Genomic DNA, 20,674 nt, shown 5'->3' with positions numbered 1-20,674 from the left:
CTTCCTCTTCCTTTCGTTTTGGTCACCCACTGCTGCGCTTGGCTCTGAAATGTCCTCAGGGAGAGATGAAATTAGGACAGCAGACAGATAGAAGGCCTCTATCCTATCACATCATCCATGAGGGCAAACCAGGGCCAAGTAGGAGCAGTGGGCTTCCCACTGATTCCCTCTCCTGACCCTGTATACTTGCAATCCTAAAGGCAGAGGAAATCAAAAATGTCAGTAGACAAATAAAAACAAAACAACAACTCTTAGTGATTGTACATATGTTAACTTGTGTTCTTAAGAATTATCTTCTTGATAATTCTATTCGCCTGCCCCAACATATAAGACAATACTGTCAATCAATATGATGTGCAATTCAGACATTGAAATAAGTGACTACATGTTACATAAGCCGTTTAATCATAGTGTACATCTGGTCTCAGGATGTCATTACATTCACCATTCTAACAGTTTGTACAGAGCTCAAAAAGAAGTCATTTTAATTTTCTGCTCTTCATGGAATAGATTACAGTAGGACTCGGAGCTCGCTCAACTGATTTCTCTTGCAGACTTTAAAAGATGTGTAAATGATTTGGTGAATTATTACTGGGAGCATGTTTTTGTTTTTAATATCACTGTTTAAACATTAGAAAATTAAACTGTTTTATTGTTTCTGACACGGTGACGTAAGAAGAGGCAGGGCTCAAATGCAGGGCTCCAAGTGATCACAATGCTTTTTTTTTTTTTTTTTTTTTTTTTACAGTGAATATCAATTCAGAGAGGTCAACACCATTTTGTCAGGTCTCTTTGTCTGATGTGAAGTGGTGAGGTGGTTCTGGTTACAATTTCTGAGTGGACTATTATCTGTTTGAACATTGTGGAAGCCCAGTCTTTACACAATTCTGGGCACAAGGACAGGCAGGTAAGAATTACTTGTCAAACAGTGAAAAAAGGAGCCGGGCTTCACTAACTGTTATTTATGCAACAATCCAGCAAACACTGGTCCTCTGTTGCTTCTCTTTAAAGCTGCCCAAACAAGATCATCAGGAGCAGGTGCATGATTGTTGCCAGGCGTGTTAGCCAGAATGCAGGAAACCACTCAGGTTTCAACAATTCAGATTTGATTTGACACACACATGCACACACACACACCAACCCCCCCAAAATGGCAGGTCGCACAGCAAAAACTGAGGGACCATGACAGTTTCTTTTAATTGTTTTATATTCTATATTTTCAGTGGAGAAATACAGTGGCTTGCAAAAGTATTCGCCCCCCTTGAACTCTACCACATTTTGTCACATTACAGCCACAAACATGAATCAATTTTATTGGAATTCCATGTGAAAGACCAATACAAAGCGGTGTACACCTGAGAAGTGGAACGAAAATCATACATGATTCCAAACGTTTTTTACAAATAAATAACTGAAAAGTGGGGTGGGTGTAATTATTCAGCCCCCTTTGGTCTGAGTGCAGTCAGTTGCCCATAGACATTGCCTGATGAGTGCTTATGACTAAATAGAGTGCACCTGTGTGTAATCTAATGTCAGTACAAATACAGCTGCTCTGTGACGGCCTCAGAGGTTGTCTAAGAGAATGTTGGGAGCAACAACACCATGAAGTCCAAAGAACACACCGGACAGGTAGACCCAGATCAACAATGTTTGCAAAGAGTGACAAGTGAATCTTTAAGATCACAGAATTATTTCTCCCAGTTTACTTTTGTCAAAGTAGAAGTTATTGCTTTTATTAACTCAATGGTAATTAAATGGTACTCAGTAGTTTGTATGACCCCCGTGTGCTTGTATGGATGCCTGACAACATTGTGACATGCTCATATTGAGATATACTGTACTGGGGAATATCCTCACAGATCTGGACCAGGACCTAGCTGAGCTCCTAGAAAATCTAAATTATAACCTACTGGTTTTGGATGGACCAAAACATAATGTCCCAGAAGTGTTTTATTGGATTTAGGACAGGTGAGGATGGAGACCAGCCAATGGTATTAATTTTTTGATCCATCAGGGACTTCCTGCATACTCTCACCACATGAGACCAGGCATTGTTGTGCACCAGGAGCTACCCAGGAATGATTAACACAACATAGGGTCTGACAGTGGGTCTAATGATTCCATCCTACCTAATGGGAGTCAGGTTAGTGGTGGGTCAGTTATGGTCTATCCATGCACAGACCTCTACAAGCTATGTTACAGGCACTGATGTTACAGGCACTGTAATGTGCCACTGTAATGGCCTCTCCAGACACTTTCATGTCTGTCATATGTGCTTAACCTCAAAACATCTGTGAATAGCACAAGAAGCCAATGGATGTAATTTTGTAGGGCACCATGAGTGCTCAGCCTGTTCCTCTTTGCACAAAGGAGAACATACCAGTCTTGCTGATGGGTTAATGCCCTGTCCAGCTCTTCTAGAGTTACTGCTTGTGTCCTGCAATGGCTCTCCTCTATCCTAGAGAAGTTGGATTTCTTGTGCAACTTCTGTAGGGTCCAAATTATCAGCCTCCACCTGAAAAGCCATTCCTGTTTTGGGGATCGCCTTATTGTTGCCCCTCTAGTGTACATATTGTCAATTTCTTTAACACCAAGAAGCTGATACTGATTAAAGACTTTTCCTCCTGGTTCTCCAATCTTTGTTGTGGTCAGTTTTTTCTTTTTCTTCTTCTGGAGGTGCCCCAAGTTTTTCCAGCTTTGTACATTCCCTCAAGACTATTCCAATAGTTTTTGCAGTCTTCTCCCTGGAATTTGCTGAAATCTATTTGCTCTTACACTAAGGCTATGATTATTGTTCTTTTTATTGAACTGAGGGCTGTTATTCTCTGACTAATTTAAAAAAACATCGAGGGAACCTTTTACCTTGCCCGGGGCCCCGCCCTGGAGCCAGGCCTGGGGAGGGTGCCCGAGGGCGAGCGTCTGGTGGCTGGGCCTTAGTCCATAGGGCCCGGCCGGGCACAGCCCAAAGAGGAGACATGGGCCCATCCTCCCGCAGGCCCACCACCCGCAGGAGGCGCCATAGGGGTTGGGTGCATTGTGTGCCGGGTGGCGGTCAGGAGCGGAGGCCCTGGCGGACTGATCCCCGGCTGCCAAGACTGGCAATAGGGACATGGAATGTCACCTCTCTGGTGGGGAAGGAGCCTGAGTTAGTGCGTGAGTTAGTCGGGCTCACCTCTACGCATGGCTTGAGCTCTGGAACCAGTCTCCTGGAGAGGGGCTGGACTCTGTCTCAGTCTGGAGTTGCCCCTGGTGAGAGGCGGCGGGCTGGGGTGGGTATTCTAATATCCCCTCGGCTTGTTGCCGGTACGTTGGGGTTTTTCTCGGTGGATGAGAGGGTTTGCTCCCTGCGCCTTAGGGTCGGGGAACGGGTCCTGACTGTCATCTGCGCTTATGCACAGAGTGGCAGTTCAGAGTACCCAGCCTTCTTAGAGTCCCTGGGGGGGGGTGCTGGAAGGTGCTCCACCTGGAGACTCTGTTGTCCTGCTGGGATACTTCAATGCTCACGTAGGTAACGACAGCGAGACCTGGAGGGGCGTGATTGGGAGGAACGGCCTCCCTGATCTGAACCCGAGCGGTGTTTTGTTATTGGACTTCTGTGCAAATCACAGTTTGGCCATAACGAACACCTTGTTCGAACATAAGAGTGTCCATAAGTGCACGTGGCACCAGGACGCTCTAGGCCTTAGGTCGATGATCGATTTTGTAATCGTATCACCAGACCTGCGACCATATGTTCTGGACACTCGGGTAAAGAGAGGGGCTGAGCTGTCAACTGATCACCACCTGGTGGTGAGTTGGATCAAGTGTTGGGGGAGGACGCTGGACAGACCCGGTGCACCCAAACGCCTAGTGAGGGTGTACTGGGAACGTCTAGCAGAGGCCCCAGTTCGCGAGATCTTCAACGCACACCTCCGGCACAGCATTCCGAGGGAGACTGGGGATATTGAGTCCGAATGGACCATGTTCAGCGTCTCCATTGCCGAAGCTGCTGCATTGAGCTGCGGCCGCAAGGTGGTTGTGCCTGCCGCAAGGTGGTAGGTGGTGAAGGGAGCCACCAGGCTGAAGAAGGAGTCCTATCGGGCTTGGTTAGCCTGTGGGACTCCGGAGGCAGCCGACAGGTATCGACAGGCCAAGCGGAATGCGGCTTGGGCAGTGGCTGAAGCAAAAACTCGGGTGTGGGAGGAGTTCGGAGAGGCCATGGAAAAAGACTTTCGGACTGCCTCGAAGAGATTCTGGCAAACCGTCAGGCGTCTCAGGAGGGGAAAGCGGTGCTCTACCTGTACTGTGTATAGTGCTGGCGGAGCGCTGCTGACGTCGACTGAGAAAATTGTCAGGCGGTGGAAGGAATACTTCGAGGACCTCCTTAATCCCACTGACACGTCTTCCGAGGAGGAAGCAGAGTCTGGGGATGAGGGGAATGACCCGCCAATTTCCGGGGGCGAGCCCCTGGTGTTGATGAGGTCCGCCCCGAGTTCCTGAAGGCTCTGGACGTCGTAGGGCTGTCCTGGTTGACACGCCTCTACAATGTTGTGTGGAGATCAGGGGCAGTACCCGTGGACTGGCAGACCGGGGTGGTGGTCCCCATCTTTAAGAAGGGAGACTGGAGGGTGTGTTCCAACTACAGGGGGATCACACTCCTCAGCCTCCCTGGGAAAGTCTATGCCAGGGTGCTGGAAAGGAGAGTTCGTCCGCTAGTCGAACCTTGGATACAGGAGGAACAATGCAGTTTTCGTCCTGGTCGCGGAACACTGGACCAGCTCTTTATCCTCTCAAGGATACTTGAGGGTGCATGGGAGTTTGCCCAACCAGTCTACATGTGTTTTGTGTACTTGGAGAAGGCATTCGACCGTGTCCCTCGGGGTGTCCTGTGGGAGGTGTTGCGGGAGTATGGGGTGTCTGGCCCATTGCTATGGGCCATTCGATCCCTATACAACCGTTGCAAGAGCTTGGTTCGCATTGCCGGCAATAAGTTGGACTCGTTCCCGGTGGGTGATGGGCTCCGGCAGGGCTGCCCTTTGTCACCGGTTCTGTTCATAATTTTTATGGACAGGATTTCTAGGCGCAGCCAAGTGGCGGAGGGCTTTCACTTTGGTGGCCTCAGAATCTCATCTCTGCTTTTTGCGGATGATGTGGTTCTGTTGGCTTCATCGGGTGGGGGCCTCCAGCTCGCACTGGAACGGTTCGCAGCCGAGTGTGAAGCAGCAGGAATGAGGATCAGCACCTCCAAATCTGAGGCCATGGTTCTCAGCCGGAAAAGGGTGGAGTGCCCACTCCGGGTCAGGGATGAGTTCCTGCCCCAAGTGGAGGAGTTGAAGTATCTCGGGGTCTTGTTCGCGAGTGATGGGAGAAGGGAGCCGGAGATCGACAGACGGATTGGGGCTGCGGCTGCAGTGATGCGGACGCTGCACCGGTCCGTCGTGGTGAAGAGGGAGCTGAGTGTAAAAGCGAAGCTCTCAATTTACCGGTCAATCTACGTCCCTACCCTCACCTATGGCCACGAGCTGTGGGTAGTGACCGAAAGAACAAGATCGCGGATACAAGCGGCGGAAATGAACTTCCTCCGAAGGGTGGCTGGCCTCTCCCTTAGAGATAGGGTGAAAGGTTCGGCCATCTGGGATGGGCTCAGAGTAGAGCTGCTGCTGCTCCACATCGAAAGGAGCCAGGTGAGGTGGTTCGGGCATCTGACAAGGATGCCTCCTGGGCGCCTCCTAGTTGAGGTGTTCCGGGCATGTCCCACCGGGAGGAGGCCCCGGGGCAGACCCAGGACACGCTGGAGAGATTATATCTCTCGGCTGGCCTGGGAACGCCTTAGTGTTCCCCCGGATAAGCTGGAGGAGGTGGCTGGGGAGAGGGAGGTCTGGGCCTCTCTGCTTAGGCTGCTGCCCCTGCGACCCGGCCTCGGATAAAGCGGATGAAGATGGATGGATGGATAATTTAAAAAAATGCAGCAAAAATGCAGTGGGGGAATTTACAATACTGAACAGGCTAAGCACAATGGTTGCAGGCGGCGCTGATGAAATGTTTAATTACATTTTTAGAGAAGTGCACATCAGGTTACAGTATAGGTTTCAGAGGGGTTTGTGGTTACAATGCAGCTAAAGCATTGATTTAACTCTGAAGCACAGAATGAAAACAGAAAAATGATGTCCACGCTACCTAGTACCTTCTCGGTGGGATCGCACACAAAGAGATAGAGACTAATGAGAAAATTACATCAATGCTACCTTATCCCACTGTTATTAAAAGTACCAAAGTAATGTCACGTGATATAGCAGCTAACTCTTGTCAATGAGCAAAGACACGACTTATCAGCAATACATTGCTGTGGTGCCTGGGTTTGCTTCACTGTTGTATAGTGGTAGAAATTGAAGTTGGGTCATCCATCTTCAATTTAGAAATTGGTATGGATGTTTAGCAGCAAAATATATTTAGGCCGACTAAAATTCCCCTTAGCTAAACTGTGGGCTGTTGACAGGGGATTTCTTTAAATCACCCTGTAATTCTTCAGCTAAGACACCTGAGTTAGAAAACACAAACACTGCAGATCATCTTTACACGCGTAGGCAGTCACTTCTGAGATCTGCACTCTGCCTGCGTAGTTTATTTATAGGTCTTATGTCTGTGTGTGTGTGTGTGTGTGTGTGTGTGTATGTTTGTGTGTAAAAATAACAACGTCACTCAGAATCAACAGAATCAGCACATACGCATGTAAGAAAAGCACGCTCTGCAAACCTGCAGTTTCCTGTCAGGTCTTGACGGGTTATTTCCCTTTTCTACATATGTTCTCTAAAAACAGGAAGTGGTTTAGTAGCTGTATAAGTTCATCATAGAAGTTATTAAGTGAAAAGTCACATAGACATTTAGAATGCTTAAAAACAGAAAAGCACGTTTCATGAAGCTGATCAAATTATATAAAAACAAAAATCTCTTGACAGCTGTATTTAAGATAAAGATAGTATTTAGTATTTAGTATTTATTTATTTATTGTCATTGTCAAGAACAATGAAATTGCGTATAAAGATTCCTTTGCTCCTTTACTTCGGCAATGTACAGTGGAATTGGGGCAGAGCTGACATTTCAACAGACTAGCATACATACATTTTTACTTGCTTACACTCATCATCCATTCTTTGGAATTAAATAATAGTACAACAAAATAGCAAATATAATAGAATAACAAAAATAAAATAGCAAGAAAAATAGTGAGTGTAATAAAATAAATTAAAATAGCAAATATAAAGTATAAAGACATATAAATACAGTTCTGCTAAAAGGACATTGCACTTGTCAAAATGGACTGATTCTTATATAGTGCTTTTCTACTCAAAGCACTGTATACAACATGCCTCATTCACCCATTCACACCCACTCATACAAGCACTTCCTTCTATACTTAAGTGCAATCTAAGCCTTCACACACATTCACACTCTGATGGACGCATCGGAGAGCAACTTGGGGTTAGTATCTTGCCTTAGGATACTTGGCATGCAGACTGGGGAAGCCAGGGATTGAACCACCAACCTTAGTGTTCAATGTTCTGATGGCCCAGGAAAAAAAAGCTGTTTCTCAGCCTGGCTGTCCTGCTTTTGAAGCACCTGTACCTCCTACAAGAGGGCAAGAGTGCTGGTGATAATGTCCTCCAGAGAGGGTAAGGAACAGTCCACGATCCTTTTTTCTGTCTTAATGATCTTCTGCAGGTTCTTCTTGTCTACCACTGAGCAATTAGCATACCAAGCTGAAATACAGTTGGTGAGGAGACTATGGTGATGTGTTAAAAAGCTACTAACAGTTTCTTCTCCAGATGGTTCCTTCTCAGGATCCCAAGGAAGAGGACTCTATGTTGGGCTTATAACCACTGCATTGGTGTTAGTGGTGCATGTTAGTGTCCATGAACCTAGACTCACGTCAGTTTTCCTACTGGCCAAACCGATGAGAAACTAGGTTATGTGGGAGACAGAGTCTAGGTTCTGTGGGAGACAGACCTTTATGTGTTGTAGGATAAGACTCTCAAATCATTTCATGACTGCATACCTTAAGGCAATGGGTCTGTAGTTATAGAGACTTTTTGGGGCAGATGACTTTGGCACAGGACTGATGGTTTTTGTCTTCGGGCCAAGCTGGTCAGCGCAGAGACAAAGTACTTTACCAAGTACGCCATCCAGGCCAGCAGCTTTCCTGATGTTCACAGTTTTTAGCACCTGACTCACCTGGTGTTCCTGGAGGATGAGAGAGCAGTGGCTGGTGGACACTAAAGTAGCTCAGCTGTGTCAGGGCACTTTGCCTCAAAGGGAGAGGAGGAGGTATTAAATTCTTCTGCCAGCGTGGAGTCAGTGGGGTGTGGAGCCTTGTTTGTAGTAGTAGTTGGAAATGCTATGTAGTCTCTGCCACACCAGCTTCAGTTTGTTGTTGGTGGGGGGTTCTTCCACCTTCCTTTTGGGAGCCTCTTTTGCAGCCTTGATTCCTCTCCACAGCTCCGTCCTTGCCACACTGTACTGAGTTTTCTCCCCTGACTTGAAGGCTTAGTTTTGTTTCTTCAGAAGAGTCTGGTCATCCAAGGTGATCCAAGATTTTTGGTTTGAAGAGACCAAAAAACATTTGTCCACTGTCATGTTGTCAGTGTAGCTCTTTATGTAGAACTCCTGAAGGTCAAAGTGATCAAAAGTACTCCACTCAGTGCTCTCAAAGCAGTCTTGCAGCTGGAAGAGTGCTCCTTCAGGCCAGGTTATGGCAGTTTTGGATGTCTTCCTGCTAGTAAAAGGAGCAGTGATAGGTGATCTGACAGTCCCTGGTGAGGGATGGGTACAGTCCTGTAGGCTTGCTTAATATTTGAATACATGTGATCCAATATATATTCTTCTCTCTGGCGGAGGACTGTAGATATTGTAAAAAGTGATTCATTACGGGGTTAAGACAAGTCTGTTTGAAGTCCTCGGCGAAAATAAAAGCTCTCTCAGTATAGGCCTGCAGCTGATTATTTATTATGGTTTACAGCTGGAAGAGTGCCATGCTAAAATTAGCATCAGGTGGTATATATTGCAGTGATGATCACTACTCTGAGCTGTCCAAGTCAACATAGATACAGAGACCGCTCCTCTGGTATTATCTCTGTCAAGACGGTGCATGATGTGGCCAGCAAGCTGAGCAGGCGAGTCCAGTATTAGTGAGTTTTTGCCAAGATTCTGTGATGAATATTACACGTGCTTGCTTGCTATCAGTAGCTCTAGTCCATGTTTTCTTTGCACGTGTGTATGTGTGTCCTGTCCAGCAGTTGTAGCAAGGAGAATCATGGTCTGAATGTTTTCTTGTGCCAAACATATTTGTTTTCCCAAGAGGGGCACCGTAGACTCTTTGTAGATTCCTCTTGTTAATATTTTTGTTTTATTTATTTATTTATTCTATTATTCATATTATTGTCTTGTGGATGTAATGGTGCAGCAGACAGGGGGTAAAGGCCAGATTGGTGAAAGATAAGACAGGGGATCAGAGAAAGGGAAGAAAACAAAACAGAAAAGAATGGGGGTGGGGGAAAAGTTGAGGGAGAAGTAAATGGATACGCTGGTGCGCACACTGAAAATGCTATGTCCAGATAAAAAGAATCAACTTTCTGGAATGTGATGTAGGTTATTTTGGCTGAAGGCCCCTTAAGATCCCATGTGGGTCTTGCTATAATAGGAACAGCGTGGCAGACATTACCCTGGAATTAAATCTTAAAACTCAGATGGTGTCAGGAATTTGCAGCTGTTACAGAAGCTTACAGGCAGCATGGTGTATTTTATTTTACTTTGCAGAAGCGGGGGGGTTATAATTAACCTCCTTGGTGTGGGAAATTCTATTACAAGCTCCTATTCTGCCATGCAAAGTCTGATGTGGGGAGATGTCACAGGCTGTCAAGCAGAAAGTCAGGGCTGTCTGCATTTTAAACCAAACTTCCAATTTTCTTCTCCTATCTTTCTTCATTCTCACTGAAGCTGGAAATTGAGTATGGCACACTTATGTGGAGAGGGAGGGAGGGGAATAAAAGGTAAGCCATATTTCAGGACTTTAACGAGCTATTTATTTAGTCTGTATTATCTGTATGTTAGTGTGGACAGAGCAGTAAATGTTCTGTTTACTTGTTGTGGAATAACTGGTCATTCATACTTCATTTGAATTATTATTCAAAGCTGGATGTGTAACTCACTGAATGTGGTTAATTCAAAGTAAAATACTTAAGTATTAATTAGTATTAATGTTTATGTATTTCATGCATTTCGTGTATTTTTAACATTTTGAATTTTGAATCTCCCATTTTTTACAGCTGTTTTTCTCTTTCAAAATGCATTTTGAGTTCTTGTGTTTCGATGTCATTCTTGTATTATTGTGTTTAATGTTTAATTTGATTTATTAGTCTTGAGTTTATATTGCCTAGGTTGTCCTGTTTAGCTGTGTCCATCTCTATGTGTTTCTATTTATGTGTGTGTCCTTGTGTCTCCTTTCCCTTTTCTGTTTCCATGTTCTCCTCATGTTTGTCCTATGTTTCCTCAGCAAATCATATCTCTCCTCTTGATCTATGTTCCTACTTGAGTAATTGTAATGTGATCCACATGCTCTTCATTAAAATACTTTTCATTTTCATAATTTGCTGGAGAAAAAAAATGAATTTAAAGTACCTCCCTCTCACTAAAGGTTAAAGAATTATACAAATGTTTTTTAAAGGGAGTGCTTTGGACTGGTTTCTATCTTACTTGTATGAACGATCCTTTTCTGTGGCTACTTCTAAGTATAGGTCCTCTTCTAATATTCTTGCCTATGGTGTCCCACAAGTTTCCATTTTGGGGCCTTTATTGTTTCTGTCGCATATACTCCCTCTTCAGCACTTTTTGAGCACTTTTAAGGACATTTCTTATCACTGCTATGCAGATGATATTCAGTTGTATATCTCCTTTATGCACCTATGCAAAACCTGTAGCTTGGAAACATCTTGGGGCTTAGATGCCATCAGAGATTGGATGGTTGACAACTTTCTTCAGCTTAATGAGGAGAAAACAGAAGTCCTTGTTTGTGGTCCTGAAAAATTTGTACCTAGGGTTATGGAAAATTTAGATCCTCTTGCTACATTGCCAGACCTTCTATCAGGAACCTTGGTGAGACTTTTGACTAAGCTCTGACTTTGGATGCTCATGCTAAATCTCTGGTCTGCTCCTGTTTTTATCACTTGAGAAATATTGCTAAGCTGAGTCCCATTGTGTCACGCTCAGAACTGGATATTGTCACACATCCATTTGTTTCATCTCGTTTTGGATTATTGTAATTCTTTGTTCACTTGTTTATGTAAAGGCTCCTTAGAACGTCTCTAGGTTGTTCAGAATGCTGCTGCAAAGCTTCTGACCAAGTCTTCCAAGTACTTGCATGTCACACCCTGCTGATCAAGCTGCACTGGCTCCCCATTAAATTCATAGTCCACTTTAAGATTCTGACTTTCACATTTTGAGCTCTGCATGGAAAAGCACCAACATACATCAGAGATCTTTTACATCCACTTGCTGGTTGTCCATCATACAAGGCTGAAAACAAAAGGTGACAGACCTTTTGTAATAGTGTTCCCCAGACTGTGGAACTCTCTCCCTTTGAGCTTGAGATCTGTGGACTCAGGGGTCTCTTTTAAAAACTAGCTAACTAAAAACTAATATTTTTAAACTTGCTTTTGGTTAATTTCTGTTTTTATGTTTTAGCTTCTGTGAAGCACTTTGATTTTGATCTTGAAAGGTGCTATACAAATAAAATTTTACTTACGTACTTTACTTACCTAAAATGGAAAATTTGATCAACTTGGATTTTGACTGGTTAATAAGGTACAATGGGCACATCTTTTATATTAACCCAGCCACCAAAAAATATAAATGTCACGGTCCTGTTTTTTGATCATTAATATGCAAATTAGCCTGACCATTGATAAATGACCATTGATCATCGATCATCGATCATGGACCATTGATCAATGGCCAATAACAACCATTCACAGAGAGTTGTGGAATAGCTGCAATCACAGCATTGTAAGATGGCGAAAGATGTACCCTTAGGCTCCTTCCTCATTTCAGTCATTCCCTTTTCACATCAATGACCTATTAATTCCCCGCTCAAACCAGTGTTCCTCCCTGCCAAGGGTGTGTACATCCTGATCATTGAAAGAGCGTTCACTGGCATGTACAGTGGGGCAAAAAAAGTATTTAGTCAGCCACCGATTGTGCAAGTTCCCCCACTTAAAATGATGACAGAGGTCAGTAATTTGCACCAGAGGTACACTTCAACTGTGAGAGACAGAATGTGAAAAAAAAATCCATGAATCCACATGGTAGGATTTGTAAAGAATTTATTCGTAAATCAGGGTGGAAAATAAGTATTTGGTCAACAACAAAAATACAACTAGATACTTTGTAACATAACCTTTGTTGGCAATAACAGAGGTCAAACATTTACTATAGGTCTTTACCGGGTTTGCACACACAGTAGCTGGTATTTTGGCCCATTCCTCCATGCAGATCTTCTCGAGAGCAGTGATGTTTTGGGGCTGTCGCCGAGCAACACGGACTTTCAACTCCCGCCACAGATTTTCTATGGGGTTGAGGTCTGGAGACTGGCTAGGCCACTCCAGGACTTTCAAATGCTTCTTACGGAGCCACTCCTTTGTTGCCCAGGCGGTGTGTTTTGGATCATTGTCATGTTGGAAGACCCAGCCTCGTTTCATCTTCAAAGTTCTCACTGATGGAAGGAGGTTTTGGCTCAAAATCTCACGATACATGGCCCCATTCATTCTGTCCTTAACACGGATCAGTCGTCCTGTCCCCTTGGCAGAAAAACAGCCCCATAGCATGATGTTTCCACCCCCATGCTTCACAGTAGGTATGGTGTTCTTGGGATGCAACTCAGTATTCTTCTTCCTCCAAACACGACGAGTTGAGTTTATACCAAAAAGTTCTACTTTGGTTTCATCTGACCACATGACATTCTCCCAATCCTCTGCTGTATCATCCATGTGCTCTCTGGCAAACTTCAGACGGGCCTGGACATGCACTGGCTTCAGCAGCGGAACACGTCTGGCACTGCGGGATTTGATTCCCTGCCGTTGTAGTGTGTTACTGATGGTGACCTTTGTTACTTTGGTCCCAGCTCTCTGCAGGTCATTCACCAGGTCCCCCCGTGTGGTTCTGGGATCTTTGCTCACCGTTCTCATGATCATTTTGACCCCACGGGATGAGATCGTGCGTGGAGCCCCAGATCAAGGGAGATTATCAGTGGTCTTGTATGTCTTCCATTTTCTGATGATTGCTCCCACAGTTGATTTTTTTCACACCAAGCTGCTTGCCTATTGTAGATTCACTCTTCCCAGTCTGGTGCAGGTCTACAATACTTTTCCTGGTGTCCTTCGAAAGCTCTTTGGTCTTGGCCATGGCGGAGTTTGGAGTCTGACTGTTTGAGGCTGTGGACAGGTGTCTTTTATACAGATGATGAGTTCAAACAGGTGCCATTCATACAGGTAACGAGTGGGAAACAGAAAAGCTTCTTACAGAAGACGTTACAGGTCTGTGAGAGCCAGAGATTTTCCTTGTTTGAGGTGACCAAATACTTATTTTCCACCCTAATTTACGAATAAATTCTTTACAAATCCTACCATGTGAATTCATGGATTTTGTTTTCACATTCTGTCTCTCACAGTTGAAGTGTACCTCTGGTGCAAATTACTGACCTCTGTCATCATTTTAAGTGGGGGAACTTGCACAATCGGTGGCTGTCTAAATACTTTTTTGCCCCACTGTAGGTGTGACTAAACTGCAGAGTCCTGGCCTGTCGAGTTAGCTCTTCAGTGTTGTGCCATCCACTTAGCAAGAGGCTGTTTGGTTTCCCCGATGTTAATAAATCATGGCAATCCTCCTGACACTTAATGGTGTACACTATATTACTCTATGTCGGGGGACCTGATCTTTGGGTGGAGCAATTTTTGGTGCATCATGTTTTGGAGTTTAAAAGCCACAGAGAGACAGTATTTAGAAAAAAATTCATCTCAACTGTTCCGATACGCCTAACACATAAGGGTTCACTTTGGGTTTTTGCTTAGACAGCAGTTGTCTTTCTTTTCTCTTAGATCACCTGGAGCTTTCTTTAGGTGCCTTCCCAGCTTTGACAAATGTCCAGCTGGGATAACCATATTTACTCAGGGCCTTCTTGATATGATGTTCTTCCAGGGCTCTAGACTGTGACCAATTTGGTCGCATATGCAACCAATTTTTTCAATGGTGCGACTAAAGAAAATCTTAAGTCGCACCGGTGCGACCAACTGTTTGACTAACAAAAAAAGTCTCTGCAACTCTCAAAGTCTCCGTGTAGTCAACAACAGACACACATTATGCCCCTATCGTGGTCTAAACTAATCAGAGATAGTCAGGGGTGGGACCTCTCTCATTGGCCGTGGTCCAGTTGAAAGTGCAGGTGGATAGAGAGTAGTGATGGGATTTCCGGCTCTTTTTAGAGAACCGGCTCTTCAGGTTGTTTTGTTGCTTTAATTGATTTGTTATTAACAACAATATAAAATTATGCACAAAAGGAAAAAAAACGTGGTTTTATTTATATATGTTTATATATAAGTATATCTGGTGGCCCCTGGAGACAAAGCACGTACAAACTCCAAAACACATTTCTAGCGTTAACTGAACTTCCAAAACAGAGCTACCTAGATCACTTAAATTACACAATTGAAAGCATATGTGTATTGTTTGTGTATTTATACACAAGCACTCATATATATTCAAATAATAATAAAAAAAGTTTATTTACCTGTTACTACCACACACCAGATCCGGTCGTTGGTACTTGCTGGCTTGTGTAGCCACTAGGTAACAAAGCTCAACACTGCCCCTAGCATCCTGGAGCACTTCTGTTGTGTTTTGTACGTGCTTCGGAGTTCATACGTGTTTTGGAGTTTGTACGTGTTTTATCTCTAGGGGCCACCATAAATATACTTTTATTTATTCACTCCACATAAAATGTAATAAATAAATCATACAATACAAAAAACAACTATTTACATTTCAACTTTTAACTATTTGTTACGGGGGTGGTGAGTAAGAGAACCCAGACGCGGATCGCTCGTTAAGGTTGAACAGTGTCTTTATTTACAGTGAAGCCAATCCAAAGTAATCCACAGTGCTAAGTCCTTTCCGTGCTCCCCTCGTGTGTCCATACGACTTTCGTGAACAGTGACGTCTCTCCTCTCGTATCTCCGTCTCACTCGTAGCCCGGCTTGGTGGAATACTCCAGCGCTGTCTGTTACTCAGCCACACCATTAAATAGTTCTGTCACAATGGTGGATGATTGGCAGCAGCTGGCGAGGAATCAGTTGCAGGTGGGACCGCTCAGAGTGGCGGCACTTCCGGGTCGGACATCTCCCATTGCTACGCAACCGCGTAACTACAACGGAGACGGAGACAAAAACAGAGCGGGAGAACAAACACACATACACACACACACAGGTCGCCGGTCGGGGCACCGTCGAACCTGACAGTACCCCCCCTCTAATGGGAGCCTCCCGGCGACCCAGCAAACTTATCAGGGTGCCTGTGGCGGAAGTCTCTCACCATGGCAGCATCGAGAACCGCGGACCACGGCACCCAAGAACGCTCTTCCGGACCGCACGCCTCCCAGTCCACCAAAAACTGAAAGCCCCTACCGCGGCGCTGGGCATCCAATATCCGCGATACGGAATACGCCGGCGAGCCGTCGATAATCCGGGCGGGTGGCGGGGGCCCGGAGGGCGGGCACAAAGGGCTGGTCCAGACAGGCCTCACCTGGGACACATGAAAGACATTGTGAATTCTCATGGAACGGGGAAGAGACAAACGTACAGTCACAGGATTCAACACGGCCAGGATGGGGAAGGGCCCGATAAAGCATGGAGCCAGTTTCTTAGACTCGACCCTCAGAGGAACATATTTCGCAGACAGCCATACCTGTTGCCCGACCTGGTATGCAGGGGCTGGAGCGCGGCGGCGATCCGCAAGTCTCTTGTTCTGCTCAGCGGTCCTCAAGAGGGCGGTCCGGGTGGCGCGCCATGCCCGCCGGCAGCGCCGCAGGTGGTGCTGGACTGAAGGAACCGACAATTCCCCCTCCGACACAGAGAGAAGCGGGGGCTGATACCCCAGGGAGGCCTCAAACGGGGAAACCCCAGTAGCCGCCGACGTGCTAGCATTATGGGCATATTCGACCCACGCCAGTTGATCGCTCCATGATGACTGGTTCGAAGAGACCACACAACGCAGCATCGCTTTGAGCTCTTGATTAGCCCGTTCCGCTTGCCCGTTGGTTTGAGGGTGGAAGCCGGACGACAAGCTGGCCTGGGCCCCCAGTTCCCTACAAAATTCCTTCCACACTCGGGACGTGAACTGGGGACCCCGATCGGACACGATATCTTGGGGAACCCCATGGAGACGGAACACCTGCTGCGTCAGAATCTTGGCAGTATCCAGGGCCGAAGGGAGTTTCGGCAGAGCAACGAAATGAACAGCCTTTGAGAAGCGATCGATCACGGTCAAGATGACTGTTTGACCCGAGGAGGGGGGAAGACCGGTAACAAAGTCCAGTGCAATATGAGACCATGGGCGGCTGGGCACAGGCAACGGACGAAGGAGGCCAGCAGGGGGTGAACAGGAGACCTTGTTTCGGGCACAAACGGGGCAAGCGGCCACATACTCCCGAGCGTCCTTCCCTAGAGTCGGCCACCAAAACAAACGTTGCAGAAAGGCGATAGTGCGGTTTTTACCTGGGTGGCAGGCGAACTTGGCCGTATGGACCCAGTGAAGGACCTTACTTCGGACCGCCGCGGGAACAAACATCCTCCCATCGGGCCCAGTGCCCAGATCAGGTTCCGACCGCTGGGCAGCCTTAATAACCCGCTCTATGTCCCAGGTCAGAGCCCCCACGAAGCACGAGGATGGCAGAATGGGTCTCCCCTTCTCGTCTGGGTCGAGATCCGGGGAAAATTGGCGTGATAAAGCATCTTCTTTAAGATTGCGGGAGCCAGGTCTGTAAGAGATGGTTAAGTTAAACCGTGTGAAAAACAGAGCCCACCTGGCCTGCCGGGCATTCAGTCTTTTGGCCGCTTGGAGGTGGGTCAAGTTCTTGTGGTCTGTCCAGATAACCACCGGATGCTCGCTGCCTTCGAGCCAATGTCGCCACTCTTCAAGCGCCAACTTAATGGCGAGGAGCTCCCGGTCTCCAACGTCGTAATTGCACTCTGCAGGAGATAAGCGACGTGAGAAAAAGGCACATGGGTGTAATTTTGCGGTTACTCGTTGGGATAGTATTGCCCCCACACCTGCGTCTGAAGCATCCACCTCCACAAAAAAAGGTTGACTAATGTCAGCCTGTACCAACACCGGAGCTGAGGAAAAGAGGTGCTTGAGTCTCACAAAAGCCCGTTCAGCGCCGGGAGACCACTGGAATGGCAGCTTAGGAGAGGTTAGGTTGGTGAGAGGCAGGGCGACCTGACTGAAATTGCGGATAAACCGTCGATAGAAGTTGGCAAATCCCAGAAACTTCTGCAGCTGCTTAAGGTTCTTGGGTTCAGGCCATTCCACCACTGCCTTCACTTTGGCCGGATCTGCCCGCAGCCGTCCCTCCTCGATGATGAACCCCAAAAAGGAGACTGTCCGCACGTGAAAGTCACACTTCTCTGCCTTTACAAACAGCCGGTTCTCCAACAGGCGCTGCAACACCATTCTCACGTGCTTGACATGGTCAGCTGGGTTCCGAGAAAACACAAGGATGTCGTCTAGATAAACGAAAACACAGTGATTAATGAAGTCCCGTAAAACATCATTTATCATGGCTTGGAAGACCGCCGGAGCATTCATGAGCCCGAAAGGCATCACCAAATATTCAAAGTGCCCACGATGCGTGTTGAACGCCGTCTTCCACTCATCCCCCTGGCGGATTCTCACCAGATGATAAGCACTGCGGAGGTCCAGTTTAGAAAAGATGGCAGCCCCCTGAAGGAGTTCAAAAGCAGAGGTGAGTAAAGGAAGTGGGTACTTGTTCTTAATGGTTATCTTGTTAAGACCTCGAAAGTCAATGCAGGGGCGGAGCGTTTTGTCTTTCTTCTCAACGAAGAAGAAACCTGCCGCGAGAGGAGAGGTGGACTGCCGGATTATCCCGGCCGCCAGCGAGTCGGTAATGTAGCCCTCCATTACCTCTCGCTCTGATTTCGAAATACTGTATAGACGGCTTGTGGGCAAGGGAGCGCCGGGTAGCAAGTCTATCCCACAATCGTACGGACGATGGGGGGGAAGAGACTGGGCCTTTTCTTTACTGAACACCTGGGCTAGGTCGTGATATTCAGCTGGAACTGCAGTCAAATCGGGAGGAGCGTCTGGTGAAGACGGGCTAGTGGACGTCTGGCTAACTGTAGCAGAACGTAAACACTGTTCATGACACTTAGGACTCCACCCAGTTATCCTGCTGTTTTCCCAATCGATCTGCGGGTTATGGCGTTCGAGCCAGGGGTAGCCCAAAATTTTCGGACACATTCAGAGTGTGTATTCTGTTGTGATTTTGCCATTTGTTAGGTTTCTGTTCTTTGCCTGCCTGCTTCCACTTCTCTGTGTTCCCTCTGTCTGTCCATGGTGTTATTGTGTCTGCTCATGAGTCTGCCTGTCAAGTTCAGTCTGGTTCTCTGTGTCTGTTAGTTTCCTGTTTTATTCTGAAAGTTCATGTCTCATGTCAGTGTGTTCAGTTTTACCTCTCCCCTGTCTCGTTAGCCTTATTGCTCCCAGCTGTGTCTCCCTCCTGTGGCCCATTCCCTGATTACTCCCCATGTATTTAAGCCCTGTGTTTTCCTGTGCTCTCTGTCGCGTCGTCTGTTTAACTCCATGTCAGTCTGCATTATTCTGTTACCTGGTATTCATTCTGCGTCTCTCTGCCATCTCTCTTTGTGCATTTCGCTCCTCCTCCCGTGAGTGTCTGGTTTAAGTTTTGTTCTTTAGTTTTCCCAGTTTAGGTTTGTTTACTCCCCGCTCTGCTCTTCCTGTTTTGTCACTTTATCACCTCTGCAAATAAATTTTCACTCGCACCCCAGTCAGTGCCTGCATCTTGGATCCTTTTCTCAATTCACCACACGACTGCTGTGCAGCCGTGACAGATATTGAATTATTAAATCCTGAATCGACTTTTAAATATAAATGTATTTTGCCAGAAATGCCAGAATCTCGGGTTAAAGCTCAAAAAACTATTTCAACATCACCAAACAGTAAATGAGAGGAGGTAAACAGATTCTATACAAAGACGTAAACGCAGATAATCAGCTATCTCTTTCTTGGCTTTCTCACCCGACGGCACGTAGATGGACACGTTTACATCTTTTTGCGATAGATTCTGAACTGAAGGTTTTGTCTGTCTCCAACCAAAATTCACTGAACCAGCAGCAAAAGAAGCAGCAAACTACACTTCACATTTGATAAATGTTGTCATGAATTTCCTCTTACTTTTGCTGTTTTTTCTTTCACCGCGATAAAAATCACACTTCATGCACAGCTCTCTCTCTCTCTCTCTCTCTCTCTCTCTCTCTCTCTCTCTCTCTCTCTGTGTGTGTACTTCAAGAACAGTTTCCCATCTCAAATATCTGTTTTCGGCATTATTTATTCGCTTATTACCCCCCAGTCTGCCGTTGTTTACAGCGCTGTCAGCTGCAAACTTTTTAAAATTATGCAAAATTGCAGAATATTTTTAAGGTTATCTGCTATAAAAACTCTAGGCCAGGTAAATCTTCGTGTTTTTCTGTGTTTTATTCTCAGTTACTTTGACACAAAGGCATCTGCTGTGATGCTCACAATTCTGATGAAGTCTCACTGTCATGACCCTGTGCCTTCTCGGCTGACTCTGTATGGCTACAAGTGTTTTTGTTGTGCTGCGTCTCTCTCTCTCCCCTCCTGCACACTGCACTCTACCAGGGCGGAGTCATGACGGCTCCAGCCCCTGGCTCGGACACCTGCAAACAATCGTCTCATCTCATTCACTTCTTAAGGCGGCTGCTGAGAGTGCTTCTTCGCTGGATTATTGCAAATCTGAGCTTTTTCCCGAGTTTCTTTCGTGCCGCAACTTACCTGTTCTTCCTTCCTGTGCCAGATTTCTCGCCAGTCTGAGGACCGCCGTTTGGTGAGCTGAAAGCCGGAGTCCGAGCTACCTGAGCTTCAGTGAAGGATTGTGTACATAGCCCGTCCCCTTCCCGTGCCTGTGTTCCCCGGAGACCCTCTTCCTGTGCCCCCTCACCTGTATATATCCGCACCTGGTGTCTGTGTGTAAATAAATTGTGAACTTAAGTGACGGTCTGCCTCCGAGTCTCTCCTGAGCCTGACACTCACAAGTGTCAGTACTGATAAATGAATTATAATATTTCAGGCTGTCTGAGGCTAAATTGAATCGAATCGAATGGATTATAGAAGTCAGTGATGATACCCAGCCCTAGTGAGTAGCCTAGCCTGACAGAAGTGGATGTAGCTGTGGGTAATGATAAAAGACGAAAAGAACTATTGATAACATTTTTGTCAAGTTAAGGCCTGATCCGTCTGAAATTCATAGTCAGTGCTCTGACACGGAGCCATCAATCTTTGAACACTGAAAAAGCACAGTGTATCCAGAAAACACATTATA

General features: G+C 46.1%; 1 long non-coding RNA gene across 1 annotated transcript; it reads left to right on the top strand.

Annotated features, from left to right (window-relative positions):
• Positions 1–7,260: 7,260 nt before the first annotated feature.
• LOC145423679 (uncharacterized) lies at positions 7,261–20,348 on the top strand. The gene is made up of 2 exons (XR_013904738.1): positions 7,261–7,649; positions 20,150–20,348. It is a non-coding gene; the product is annotated as an uncharacterized LOC145423679 (long non-coding RNA).
• Positions 20,349–20,674: the final 326 nt, after the last annotated feature.

This window comes from Astatotilapia calliptera, chromosome 22, assembly GCF_964374335.1.
Source record: "Astatotilapia calliptera chromosome 22, fAstCal68.1, whole genome shotgun sequence".
Lineage (NCBI taxonomy): Eukaryota > Metazoa > Chordata > Actinopteri > Cichliformes > Cichlidae > Astatotilapia > Astatotilapia calliptera.
This window is presented reverse-complemented; position numbering and strand designations above follow the sequence as displayed.